General features: G+C 37.8%; 1 protein-coding gene across 1 annotated transcript in view; it reads left to right on the top strand.

Annotated features, from left to right (window-relative positions):
• Window positions 1–13,216, top strand: part of USP34 (ubiquitin specific peptidase 34) — a 617,663-nt gene that overhangs the window by 282,133 nt on the left and 322,314 nt on the right. The window lies entirely within an intron of this gene.

Below are 13,216 nucleotides of genomic sequence, written 5' to 3' on the forward strand. Positions count from 1 at the left end.
TTTGCTACCTCCCCAATGGCTTTTCCTTCCAAAGGTTTTCTGTGCTTCTGTAAAACGTGGATTTTTCTCAGACATGCTATGGAAGGGAGCAGCATTCTGAGTACTGAGATTGCTTTTGGTGTATCAAGCAAAAGAATACAAAAAAGCATGAGATGAGAAAAAAAGGAAGTAGATACATCTACCTTGTAACAACCCCATTTACTATACCTCTCCGTATTGTTGCATCTTTGTTGTATCATCCATATTTTACCAAGACCATAACCACTTCATGAATTGTCCTTTGTTCTTTCAAATATCAGCATGTTTTAATAATGTGCAGTATTATTAATACTGCAATAATTTTTTTAATATTATTAAAATAAAAATAAAAATATATCCAGGCAATCCAAAATCGATACTTTTAAAAATGCTGATTGTCCCTCTTTTTATGTCTGCAGATTTTGCATTTCTGATTTTGTCATACCGAAATATTGCATAGTTCGTTTTTTTCTAAAAGGCTTTCCTTGCTTGGAAAATTATGACTAGGGGAGGATGTGATATGCATGACATAGAAAAATGGATAGAAAAAAACTTCTTTCATAAATGGAGATTTGTTAACTGCCACCTGGAATCACTTAAAAATGCGATTAGACAAATTTATGGAAAATGCACATATTTATCATGATGTATGTTACTTCCAGTGTCAGAAGAAGCAATTATTGTGGTCTTAGGAGCTTGGGACCACTACTGGAGGCTACTGCTGCACTCAGATCTTGCTTGAACAATTGCTGGGGCATCTGATTGGCCATCCTAAGAACAAGATATTGAACAGAAAAGTCTTTGGCTAGTTCAGTAAGGTGGTTCTTTTGAGTACCACTTAGTCTCACTTGGTTCATCCAGAGGAAGAGGAGAAGCAAGAAATTAGTCAGGATGCCAAATCTGTTCTGACCCCCTGAAAATTCTTATACTGTCATTCCTCTATTTTCTCCAATTGTAAGATTGCAACATCCAAATTATTTTACAATAATATTTGCTAAAACTTTACTTTTGATTTTTTTATTTCTTAAACCTAAGGCTGAGTCAGTATTATATTCTGCAGAGTTAATGTGATGTAGGGGCTAGAATGATTGTATTAGAACTGTGTCACCCTAGCCTGGGAGCAGTAATATAGTGCTTCCAGATGTTGCTGACCCATACCTGGAATCCCCAGGCACTAAGGCCAGTGGTGAAGGATGCTGACAGCTGTAGTCCAATAACATCTAGGACCCTTCTCTGTTCCTTTAATAAAATTAATCCTCACTTTCTACCTTTATCAGTCCCAGAAGAAGAGATCAGTCAGGCATTTCCCATCTCTCAGCTGAACCAGCTGTTCTTTGTTTTTTCCCCCATTCAGGATTGAGTTTATTATTAGATTTATTATAGCTGCCCTACTCCAGAAGATTTGTTTCATCCATAGCTATTCACACCAGCCTAAGGTGACATATAATAAATAAATAAACTGCTATGACTTTGTGCAGATTCATTAATCTTAAGAATCTTTGGCAAGAAAAAGTGCTTTACTAGAGTGGTAATGGTCAGCCCATTTAATGGGTCCTAGGGATTGGCATGGCTGTCTCCAGCCCAATTCATTTTCTTGCTTGGTATCTGAAGTTCCATAAACAGTAGTTACAGTATCAGTATGCTAAGGGGTGATTGGTGTGACAATAAATCAGTTGTGGAGCATGATGACATCTGAAATAATTTTACAAAATGGTATCTTTTCAAAACAGATGAGCAATTTTTTCTAGTATTTAACTGATAAATTAATCTGTTTATCCACATCTTTGGTTTATGTATTTTTCTCACAGTAAATCTAGACACAAAATGGCATTATCCTTTTCTTTGAAATAAATGAAAAAAAATGTTCTAGGCAATAAATTCACAAGGATCATTTCCCTACAAAACAATCTCTTCCACATTTAAAACCAGATATAAGCCTCACAGGTGGACTTCTTGCACAGGTTTTCAAATAAAAAGATATATTGTAGGCTGCTATTAATCAGATTAAAGTTTGAAACAGAACCTATTTGGTTAAGCTTGGAAGTTCTTAGCTGTTCTACCCAGGACCCCTCTGTTCAGCCAAGTTCTAGAAAAACAAGAAAAAAAGATCTCTGTCCAAAGCTAGGAAAAAGGAGCTTAATGCTAGGGTTATGTAATGCTTCAGATTTGAAGAGTAAGCTTCAATACACACAGAGATACTCAGATAGCACCTCTTTGCAACTCCTTTAAGCCACATTTCCAGAGACTGCATAGCTGCCCTGCAGTGCAGAATTGCAATCCTGAGAAAATACCTATTTTGTTTTAAAAGTTGCTGACTGAAGCACTATTTTCAAATGTGAAGCAATGCTTTGCTCTTCATAATACAGCTTGTGGCAATCTTGAATCAGAAGGAGTCATAATTTATTGTGCAGGCTTGCACATGAGGAACCTTTAAGGAGAAATCCCCCATTAAAACAATATAGATAAATCTCTGGCTATAAAAAAGAACTTCATTGGAAAAAGAGGGAAATGGGAAGAGCAAATGAAAGCAACTAACTTGCACGCAATTTCAAAGCAAAATTAACAAAGTCAGTAATCACAAATTACTGCCCAAATAAGGTCACTAGCCACATATAAGTATAATCTGATACCCCGAAAGACCATGAACAAAATTCTGAAAAATAGTGATTTGTTTATTAAAGAAGCATTAAACAAAGATCCAAACACAAGTGGAACTAGAATTACAATCTGAGGATATTAATAGATCAGAAGAACTAAAAATAAGTTAATAATAAACATAAGGCAATAAGGGAGACAAATCCATTGAAAATAATATTTGTATTTCTGAGATAGTTTAGAAAAATAAATTCGTAGCATTTCTAATAAAGGTGTGTGGCTACTTTTGAAATGAGTGAGTTACAGACAGGAGAGTAATAAAGGCAAGGATTTTCCATTTCTTGAGAAATGAACGTTAAGAAGTAATAGCAGAATTGGGAATAATTTTAACTATAGGGAAGAATTAAATGCAGGTTTCAGGGGATTTACAGATGTTGAATTTGTGATAAAAAATAAGGAAAAAAATGAAAAAAGTTCATTGGCTTATGAGCCAATTAGAAGTATTAGGAATTAGGTAAAATTATACTTGGCCTTGTCTGCTAGCTTTGGTGTTGAGCTATCATAGTTCATTCTGAAGAAAGAAGGGAGAAAGGTAGAGAAATGGGCAGGATGGAATGTCAGTACAGCAGCCAATAGGAGAGTTCTTTGTGGATGGAAAGAATCATCCTCCCCACATTTTAGCTCTTGGGTGGCCCATAAGTTTGGGAAATCATGCGATATTAATTAGAAAGGAGAAAGTAGAAAGTTCAGGAGAGGAGAAGAATTGGGAAGTTCACATACAAATGGGAAGCAGTTTAGTTTCAGTCAGCGCGAGAGAGAAATTTATTTATTTATTTATTTAGCAGATTTATATAGCCACACATCTTGCTGAATGTGACTCTGGGCAGCATAAAACCAATAACTTAAAAACAATATCACAGTCATTAAAATAATAAAAACAAACATAAATAATATCTCCATGATTATTCTAAACCATTATTTTTTTCAAACTTGACAACTTTAAGATGTGTGGACTTCAACTCCCAGAATTCCCCAGCCAGCATGGGAATTCTGAGAGCTGAAATGCACACATCTTAAAAGTTGCCAAATTTGAAAAACACTGTTATAAACAAAAAAAAGATGACCTAATTATTGAAATCAGTAGGATACCATGAGCTTGACAGATCATTTGCATGTCTCAAGATTTAGTCTTTTTCTTTTCAATTAGAAAAGTATAGAAGTTGTATTTGTGGGCATATACAGTAAAACTAACTTATAACTTAACCTTTCCTGTTGAGTTAGATATTAAGATTGAAATTAGCATCTTGTCCTCAAATGACGTCTGAAATTTTAGAATTGTTAATAAAGAAGGATAGAAGTATTAAAAGAAGACAATAAGTCCAGCTGCAAATTCAGTATGTCCATCTTTTTGCTTGGAATGTGCTGAGTTTTGATAACAGAGAAGCTTGTTATATGCCTTTGCCAAGCTGGAATGGAACATTTTCATTGCATGCTATATTTAACAATAATAATAATATTCTGAAACATCCTAACAGAACCTTTTGGCCCAAACTGAGTGAAAGCTCCACTTTTGATGCCAGAAACCCAGCCAGGACACCTTAAAATTTCACCTAACAGCTGGTCCCATCAAACACTCTAGGGGTCACTGTTGTGCCACACCAACATACAGGAATTTGTTACACATCTCCCCTTGTTTAAACTCGTTTTAGGGAGGTATGTTAAAAAAGAAAAGACTGAATAGGGCAACAAGATAAACAGAATAAAACTCACAAATCAGCTTGTTCCAATCTCTTGTCTTTCTGGAACTATTCCATAACCAAAAACTGGTTTAAGATGATAATACTATACAATTCCCACTTCTGCTTCAAAAAGTCCCAAATTGGAAATTAAATGCTTAATACCAGCACAATGTAAGCTGTAAAGATTTTTATGAAACTCATATTTTATTATGGATTTATCAGTGACACTCCGTCCAGCCACAGAGTACCTGGATATTTCAGGTCAACCTTCAGCAAGGTGGAGGCATCTAGGCAGAAAACTAGAGGTGCAGCTACAATTGTGTCCTCCTAATAATGTCCATTATCCACAACGAGCATGTTTGGGAGGACGTTAACCTGTGTGGTCAGTTGGTATGTATGCTTTTGACAGGAAGTGCATGTTCACCATAAGCCAAGGTATCTGGTTAGTCAGATACTCATTTGCCAAGCACAGATCAATTCTTACTTCCTCTGAGCAGTTCTTGGGACTTTGAAACAGGGATGCCACATGTCTCCATTCTTTCTCTGATCTCCCATGCTCTGTGTTATGGTACATGCCTTCATCATTATTTAACAAGTTTATATAATGAGGAGGTTGTAGAAACTCAACATCCTGCAAACATTTTTGCAGTTTTCAAATGGCCCAGTAAAGGGATTGCCTTGATGAAGATTCTGAACTTTGTCCCTCACCTCATGGTAAATCCAGTTTCTTTTGCTCTTTACCACTTGATAGGTGTCTTGAGAACTTTTTCTCTACATAACTCATGGGAGAATGAGGAAACATTTACTGGAACATAAGCTTTTGTAGTCTTCGATACAGAGCAGCAAAAATATATGTTGTAATATTTGTTTGGGGACTCTCATTTCCCCTAACGAAATGAAAACTAGTTACCATATCTAGTTTAAAAATAGTTGAACTTAGCTACAGGGTATGAAAGGAAAGGAACCTGTAGATGTCACTGTAGATCTGTTCTCTGCTACAAGGATAATTACCATCTATAGGCAATGTAAGAGGACAGGCCAACTCAGGGTCTGGTAGCACCTTTTTAAACTAACAAGTTTTATTAAAAGGCATAAGCTTTTATACACTGCAGCTTGAGAGTTACATCCTGCCCTCATTTAGGAGGTTTTACATGACTTCAACCTCCCCCACCTGGCTTACACTGTGTAAAAACAGAGAAATTTCCCCCACACACAAGGGATTGGGTGTGTGGAAGTCATGTAAAATCTCCTGTGTGAGGGCAGAAGGTAATGTAAGATCCATAACAATCTGGTCTGAGAGCTTAAGAAAAAGAAGATGGACGACATATATCATTCCAAAGATAGACACAATTGTAAAGAAAGCTTTAAGTCCCTTAGAACCCAGAAGGATAGTGATTACCCCATTCTGCAGTATGTGAAAAATGGAGAAAGGTCCCCTGTGTAAGCACTGAGTCACGTCTGACCCTTTGAGGGGATGCCGCTTTCGCAATGTTTTCTTGGCAGACTATAGCAGGGTGGTTTGCCATTGCCTTCCCCAGTCGTCACCTTCCCCAGCAAGCTGGGTACTTCTGCAGTATGGTCCTACTTAAACCTGCCCCCATCCAGATCTAGTGTTCCTTTGATGTACTTGCAGCATCAAGGGAAAGCCCCATTGCTTTCCAAGGCTTTTGGCTTCTTAAGATTGGTGTGATTTTGAAAGGCTGCTTTCCCCAGTCAAGTGAGTATATTTAGTTATTTTCTTTGGGAAGACATTTTAATTGAAATGCAGCTTGTGTATAGTTATTTATTTATTTATTTATACTGCTATTCAAAGGTAGGACTATTAGAAAATGGCAGCACCTAAATTGTTTACAAATCAATCAATGGATTAATTAATATATGCCTATGATGAATGTTTGGATTTCATTATTCTAGGAGTTGCAAGTTATTCTAGATAATATTTAATAATCCTCCTGTTGATATAAAATGGATGCTGAACAAACTTGACTTTGTTCAGCATCCATAATGAATGGGAAATGTATGGCCAAGCTGTGCCATACATTTCCCATTCATTATAGTCTGACTGAACCCTTTGTGTATTATCTCTGAAAAATCCTGGAGAATGGGTGAAGTGCTAGATGACGGGAAGAGGGAAAACATGGCCCTTACCATTAAAAAGGGGGAACCCTTTTTAATGATAAGGGCCATGTTTTCCCTCTTCCCATCATCTAGCACTTCCTGTCATCTAGCACTTCAGAAGGATACCGGGAACTAGAGACCAGTAGAAAGAGTTGAAAAGAATTTAGAACCTATCTGAAGAGATAACTCTGAAAACATATTGAAAACAATTACCAGAAGTCAGTGTGGTTTTGTCAAGAACAAATTGGCCAGACTAAATTTATCTCATTTGTTTTCCTAGGTAACTTCCTTAGTGGATTATGGGACCTCACAAGATTCAGTCCTGAGTTCTGGATTTGTTAAACATTTATTAGCTATTAAATAATGAAGTGGAGGGAATGCTGATCAATTTTGGAAATGGAACAAAGTTGGGTGGAATAGGTAATCCTCTAGAATCCAGAAAGAAAATTCAAAGCAATTTTCATGGATTGTAGAAATGGGCAGAGAACAACAGAATGAAATTTAACAGAGGCAAATGCATGATTCTTGAGTCAGGAAGCAAAAATTGAATGCAAAAAAGTAGGATGTGGGATATGTGGGTTGGTAACAATACCTTGGAAAAATGTGGAAGAGAGATGGGCTTCCCTTCACCGAATATGTTCAATGAAAGGCTAGCTAGCTCACAGTAGTGCTTTACTCTGGATCCTGAACTGGGCAGAGGGTTACACCTGATGGGTTAAATGGCCCCTCCCAATTCTAAGGAACTTTCCCCACTTGAAGTTAATCATGGTAAGAACATTCCTTGACAATAGCAATTCCCCCCCTTGCACACAGCCTTCATCTTGTTCTCAGCCTGTGAGTGAGTCAGACTTAAGATGTTCTAAACTGTACAATTTTAAAGTAGCATTTCCCCCTGTTCTAACACCACCACTGCTGCCTCAGGTTGTATAAAAGCTATTACAAGGAAGGAATTAGGTAGGAAGCAAACTCATGTCTCTAGGAGGAGGTGTGAACCCAGGGCGTTTAGTGGGTGGTTCAGGCTGATGCAAGTATGCCTCCTCACTTCTAATCCTCAGTCAGCCTTCTCTGCCACCCTTTTGCTGTCCTCTCCCCAAAGGCCAAAATAGAAGTGGAAGACACCTTTCAATGTACAATTTTTGAAAAATCTTACAGAGAAAGGGAGTGCCTATATTTTACAGGCCGATCTTTCACAAGATCATGAACTGCTTTTCATCTCTAGATTGAGAAAATATATTGTGTGCATTCTGGTCTATATGGTGAAGCCCACTTCTCTGTCCTCCCCGCCCGATTTTTCCAAAGCTGTAAAGAGTGAGGATGGAGATGAAACCTCTTCAAATTGTTGAGGAAGATATTGAGCTACTTATTGCTGGCTAATTTTTGTCTTGTTTGTAATTCAGGTAATCCTTCAGAGTCTGTCAATTTCACTCTTTCCAATGTTATTTATGGGCACGGTGTAATAAAAAAGATAATATTTTTGACAGCAATGGGGGGTGGGGGGGGAGTTCACTTGAAAAGTAGGCTTTTAAAGACCTTTCTCTCTATTCCCTTTGCAGAAATCATTGATTTGCTCCATGTGGATTCACAGCAGCCATGTATTCAGCTTCACAAACATTTCTATAATTTTGGCTTAACTGGTGACACCTGAGGTATTTGGAAGGAGGTGGCTTGGTGGTAACGGGTGCAACCTGTGAGTTCCTCAGACTGAATACATTCACTCTCCATCCAGGTCCAATGCTTCCCTGTTGTTCTGGAGTCACTCAATTGCACATCTATCTCATCAATTTACACAATCGGTGTGCTGGATGAAAGAAAATATGTGAGGAGGCAGGAATTAAATATACAGGCTGTCTAAGCAGAGACTGTTCAATATCTCTCTGTGGCTGTCTCAACTTCCTTGAGAGGATCTGGAGCTCTATTCCTGATGCAATATTATTTTTCTTTTCCAGGGGAGAGGGAAGGAACTTCTTAAAAACCTTGGTTACTGTTTCCATATTTATTTATTTATTTAGGATAGTTTCCCCTCCTCCTGGGATTTTCAAACCAGCTTTTTTCTTCCCCTCTTCTTCTTCTGTCTTTCTATTTAGCCACCCAGGAGATTATAATCACTCAATATGGATTCTGCTGACTTTTTTCAGCCCACAGTGGACAAATGTTGAGTGTGATGGCTCTTTGCTTTCCAAGGACTGGACACACCACAGTGTAGCAAATCTGTACACAGTGCTTTATTGTAGCACACACCTTCCCCAACAACAGGGTTGCTGTGAGTCAACTCCACCCCTCTAGGACTTGCAAGTTTCTGTTGCCACATAAATATGTCCTTAATACCCAGTCCTTTATATTCAGTCTTTTAATACTCACTTCAAACAAGTCTCAGAGTCTAAAAAGTAGCATTCAACCTTTGCTTTTTTCCAAAAGTTCTTGCATATGTACTGCCTCAGTGTGGTTGTTCCTTTTCTAGTTGCTGTCAAGCTCCAAACTCTGCTCTTAAGCAATGTTGCTTTTCAGCACTCCAGCTGAGCTCCCAAGCCAAGCCCCAGGCAGGAATCCCATCAGGAGAAGCTGCTTAATGTAGCTTGTGGTCCTGACAGTTGCCTGATAGTCCTCTTGCCTGCCTGTAATAGCTGTCAATCCTCAGATGTCACCTCTGGCTTCCTCACCTGCCACTTTCCTATTTCCTTTTCTCTTACACACCCACACACCCTCTGTCCTAGCAGTTTTTGTTTTTTTTTTAAGCTAAGGGATGGGGTGAGGTGAGGCTGCCTCTGGATGTCAGCATGTCCCTGAAAATGCCAGGGTGTGGCTCAATTGGCCAGGCAGCTGGAACATCTGTGTGGATGCTCATGAGTAACTTTGTGAGTGAGTGAATGAATGCATGGATGGGCCCACTTCTCAGGTTTCTGGGGCTGTAAACTTTTACAACTTTTCCCGAATGCAGACAGCAATCCCAGCTTCACTTCCTCACATTAAGACACATCTTAAAACACTCCTGCTTGGAATCTGATTGTCTTATACTCACTAATGTAATAATTCAGCTGTCCTCCACTCAGTCAGGCCAACCAGTATTGCCCAATTAGCGCTAGGCTGTATTATCAGTAGTGCTAATTGGGAGATGTTTTTTGCAATGGCTGGTGATGTGTTGAAAAAGGAAGCAAAGCTGGAGGACTCAACCAATCATTTTGTTTACCCCACGCTGCTCATACATAATCAGGACATTGTCATTTGGCAGACTCAAAGCAGATCCAACAGAGGGAGGATAGGGATGGCTAGCTGGGACAGCAAATTTCATGCTTGTAGTTGCCTGCTGACTCAAGGATGGGTGTCTAGCATTTAGACTCAGTAATCGGGAAAGGCCCTATGACTAACTAGTGGACCAATAATTTATTACTCAGTCCTACGAAATGTGATAAACAAAGCAACAGTTGCATGACAAAGAAATCTAACATGATCTCAGTTACTGTTTGCACTGCAAGGGAAAATTTTGCAAGGGAAAGTTTTTGAAGGAAAACTGATGGATGGATGACACCTACCACCTACCAGATAAATGGCATTGTGCAGTTTTTACCTTTTCCTCCATAACAGATGTTCCATGAAACAAGAACAATAGCTTACAAATAGGGGAAAAGATCACCTGGACCTCTTACAACATTCTGAGACTGACCCAGCAATTCTGCAGTAAAGGCCTCACTTTCATTCCCTTGATTACTCTCCATTCCCTAGATCCATTGTCTCCAACTTGGTGCCTATCTGCTCTGTTGACCAACAGTTCCCATTATTCCCAACCAGATAACTGTACATGATTGGATCAACATGTCTGGAAGGCTGCCCTAATGGAAACCACTGATCTTCCCTCTCCCCAAACGTGGTAATTGACTAACACTTCAGTTTGCTTCCTTTATTTTCAGACATCAACTACTGATTCCACCAAAGCACAACTAGTAATTATATTACAACACTTACCTCTCCACCCAGATCTTTTAATTGTTTTTATTCCTGCAAGCTTCTAATGTTGAGTAATTGTAGTGGGAAGAGGGAATGGCCTTGAGGAAGAGCTGCTACCAAGGCAAGGGTTAGATAAAAGAAACCTGAGTCCAGGGCAGATCTGAAATCTGAGAAAATGTCTCAGATAAGACCCTCCCTAGTCCTCACAAAGATAAAGGGAGGGAGGGAAGGAGGGGAGAAGTACATTCAGACTTCTATTACTATATCTTTATAATAAAAGTAATATAGGCCTGCATGCCTTTGGTTTCTTGGTCTGGTCTACTTTGAAGATCTGACAGTAATTGTTTGCTCTGAGCTAGTCAGCTCAATAAACTTTATTGCTGTTTGCTACTACCACATTTCCTTTTATCTTTTTATATTTTAAAATGAATTTTGATTGTATTGATTGATGATGTTCTTTTATAAGCTATTTTGTGTGTATTTATAAGGAAAAATAAGAAATAATAATTATGTCAGAGGGGTTGGCTTGGACCCAGAGGTTTTCCACACATGGAAGGGAGTGTGATTTTCATTGACCTCCACTCCCTCCCTTGCAATTCCATACATTCTTCTGCTTATGTTATCCTGAAGGGTTTTCAATCCTTCCCAGCAGTTTTCCAGAGGGTTTAGGGAGCTGAGAGCTGATAGCATCTGGTTTCATGATTAGAGCTCAGTGGAGGTTTAGATCAAGGACAATAAGAAAAGAGCCAACCAAATCTTTTTGGCAAAACATTTCTATTTATTTACAATAATTTTAAGACAATAAGAAATTGCCATACATTAAACATTAACAGCAAGTTACTAACATGAGAACTTTAAGCTTTAAAATACATGAACATCATTTAGATTGATGACCTGACTGAACGGAAATTAATTCTTGTTCATTTGTTGATTTGTAAGATTTATGCCCTACCTCTTCTGGAAGACCATCTGGGTACATGCACAAAATTCCCTACTTCTGTGGAAGAAATGGTGAACTGAATATGGCTAAAAGTGGAGCTGACAACCATGGTGGAATGAAGAGTTGGTGAGTGGACCGGCACTTCATAATTCCTCTCCAGACAAGGAGAGGACTTGAGATTGCCCACAGGTGCTCCATACAGTTGCTCCTTGTGAGGAGAACACAAGACAACAGTCCCCAGTGGGTTTTAATGCTCTGGGAGATGAGGAAAAGTCATCTTTGCTTACACTGTGATCTGTACCTTTTCAAGGGACACTGGGTTTGCGTACTTCCTTTTCTAATCACTTCTGGAAATTGCTTGTTAATTGCTTTTCAGCTATTAGGAACTTTTGGATTGACAAGTTTTACAGCACTGGGTGAGTTTCCATCAATCCTTAGCGAAAGAAGTTTAAATACAAGTTTACGGACTTAAAAAATGTTTGGGGTGAATAAACAGGTGGAATGATTAGAACTTTGATTTTTATTTTGGAAAGTTACAAACAGACTATGTGTCCAGATGGATTTGAAATAAGATTTTGGAATTAATTATAAGAATCCTTCCCATTGGAAAAGGCTTTTGTTTTGAATTTTTTTTTTAAACATGATAGGATGGGACTTTGAAGGTTAGACACTAGAGGGAACCAGAAGGAACTAACAATTACAATTATAGGAGAAGAACACTTAAATTTGATTTACTAATACAGAATGGAGCAAACTTTAACATCAGACATACTGAAGGGTATTTTTGAACAATGGACCCAGAAGTTAATTTTAAGAGTGTCTGCCTCTATAGGTAGACTGTCTTTAAAAGAAGTTATGGAAGAGGAACAAGTTTTACTGGACAAGACTGAGACAGATCTGAAAGTGGATTTAAAAATGACAGGCTACAAGAATGATATGGAAAAAGATGTTACACTGGGTATACAAATGAAACTGGCTGATGTCTCAGTAATTAAAAGGAATATACAAATAACAAACCAAAGAGTGATCTGGATAACTTTTCTATATCAGAATTACAAAAGAGACTTGTTAAAGTTTTGAAGAATTTTTTGAGAAGGAACAAAGAAAAATGAACAGAAATCAAGTTCTAGGACATTATTTGAATGGATTAAAGATCAAGATTATTAAAAAGGAAGGAATATAAAGTTGGTTTATTTGATTAAGGTTAAAATAGATACATTATTATCTCTGGTAACCATTAATGGATCAGGACTGAACAACGAGGCTTTAAGGTTCTGTTTATAGATAAGAGATGGAATATGGGAAGAAGAGATCATTTGTTGTATTTTCAAAGAAGATAAGTTACTAAAATTGTTTATACTTGTGATGAAGGGGGAAGTCAATTCTTTATATATTTTTCTTTTTCTTTACTATAGTCTTATTTCTTATTTCTTTTCTATTTTTCTATTTTTTTCCGCACTATTTTTCCTTTATTTTTATTTTTTAACTTTGTATTATTTTTTATCTTTTTAATTGTAATTTTTAAATAAATTACTATTAAAAAAGGGTGCATGCACAAAATTCCCTTCTTTAATTCTGCGCCTCCCCAAATCTTTCAGGTAGGTTGGGCTTACAGACCATGATGGACCCAAGCTCACCCTGCGAACTTCCAGGGTGGCCTTTAGTCTGGATCTTCAGAGTCCTAGTTCAACATCTTAACACATCAAATGTGTTACCTTTGCCTTGGCATTACAAAAAAAAACCAGGATTTGTATCAGCTGTTTTCTATGAAGCATTCGTCTGAATTCTAGCCATTAATTGAAATCCTACTTGGATCACCATAACACTGGACAAAGATCTCATCCTGGACAAATGGGCCAAATGACTT

The sequence above is a fragment of the Candoia aspera genome, chromosome 1, assembly GCF_035149785.1.
Source record: "Candoia aspera isolate rCanAsp1 chromosome 1, rCanAsp1.hap2, whole genome shotgun sequence".
NCBI lineage: Eukaryota > Metazoa > Chordata > Lepidosauria > Squamata > Boidae > Candoia > Candoia aspera.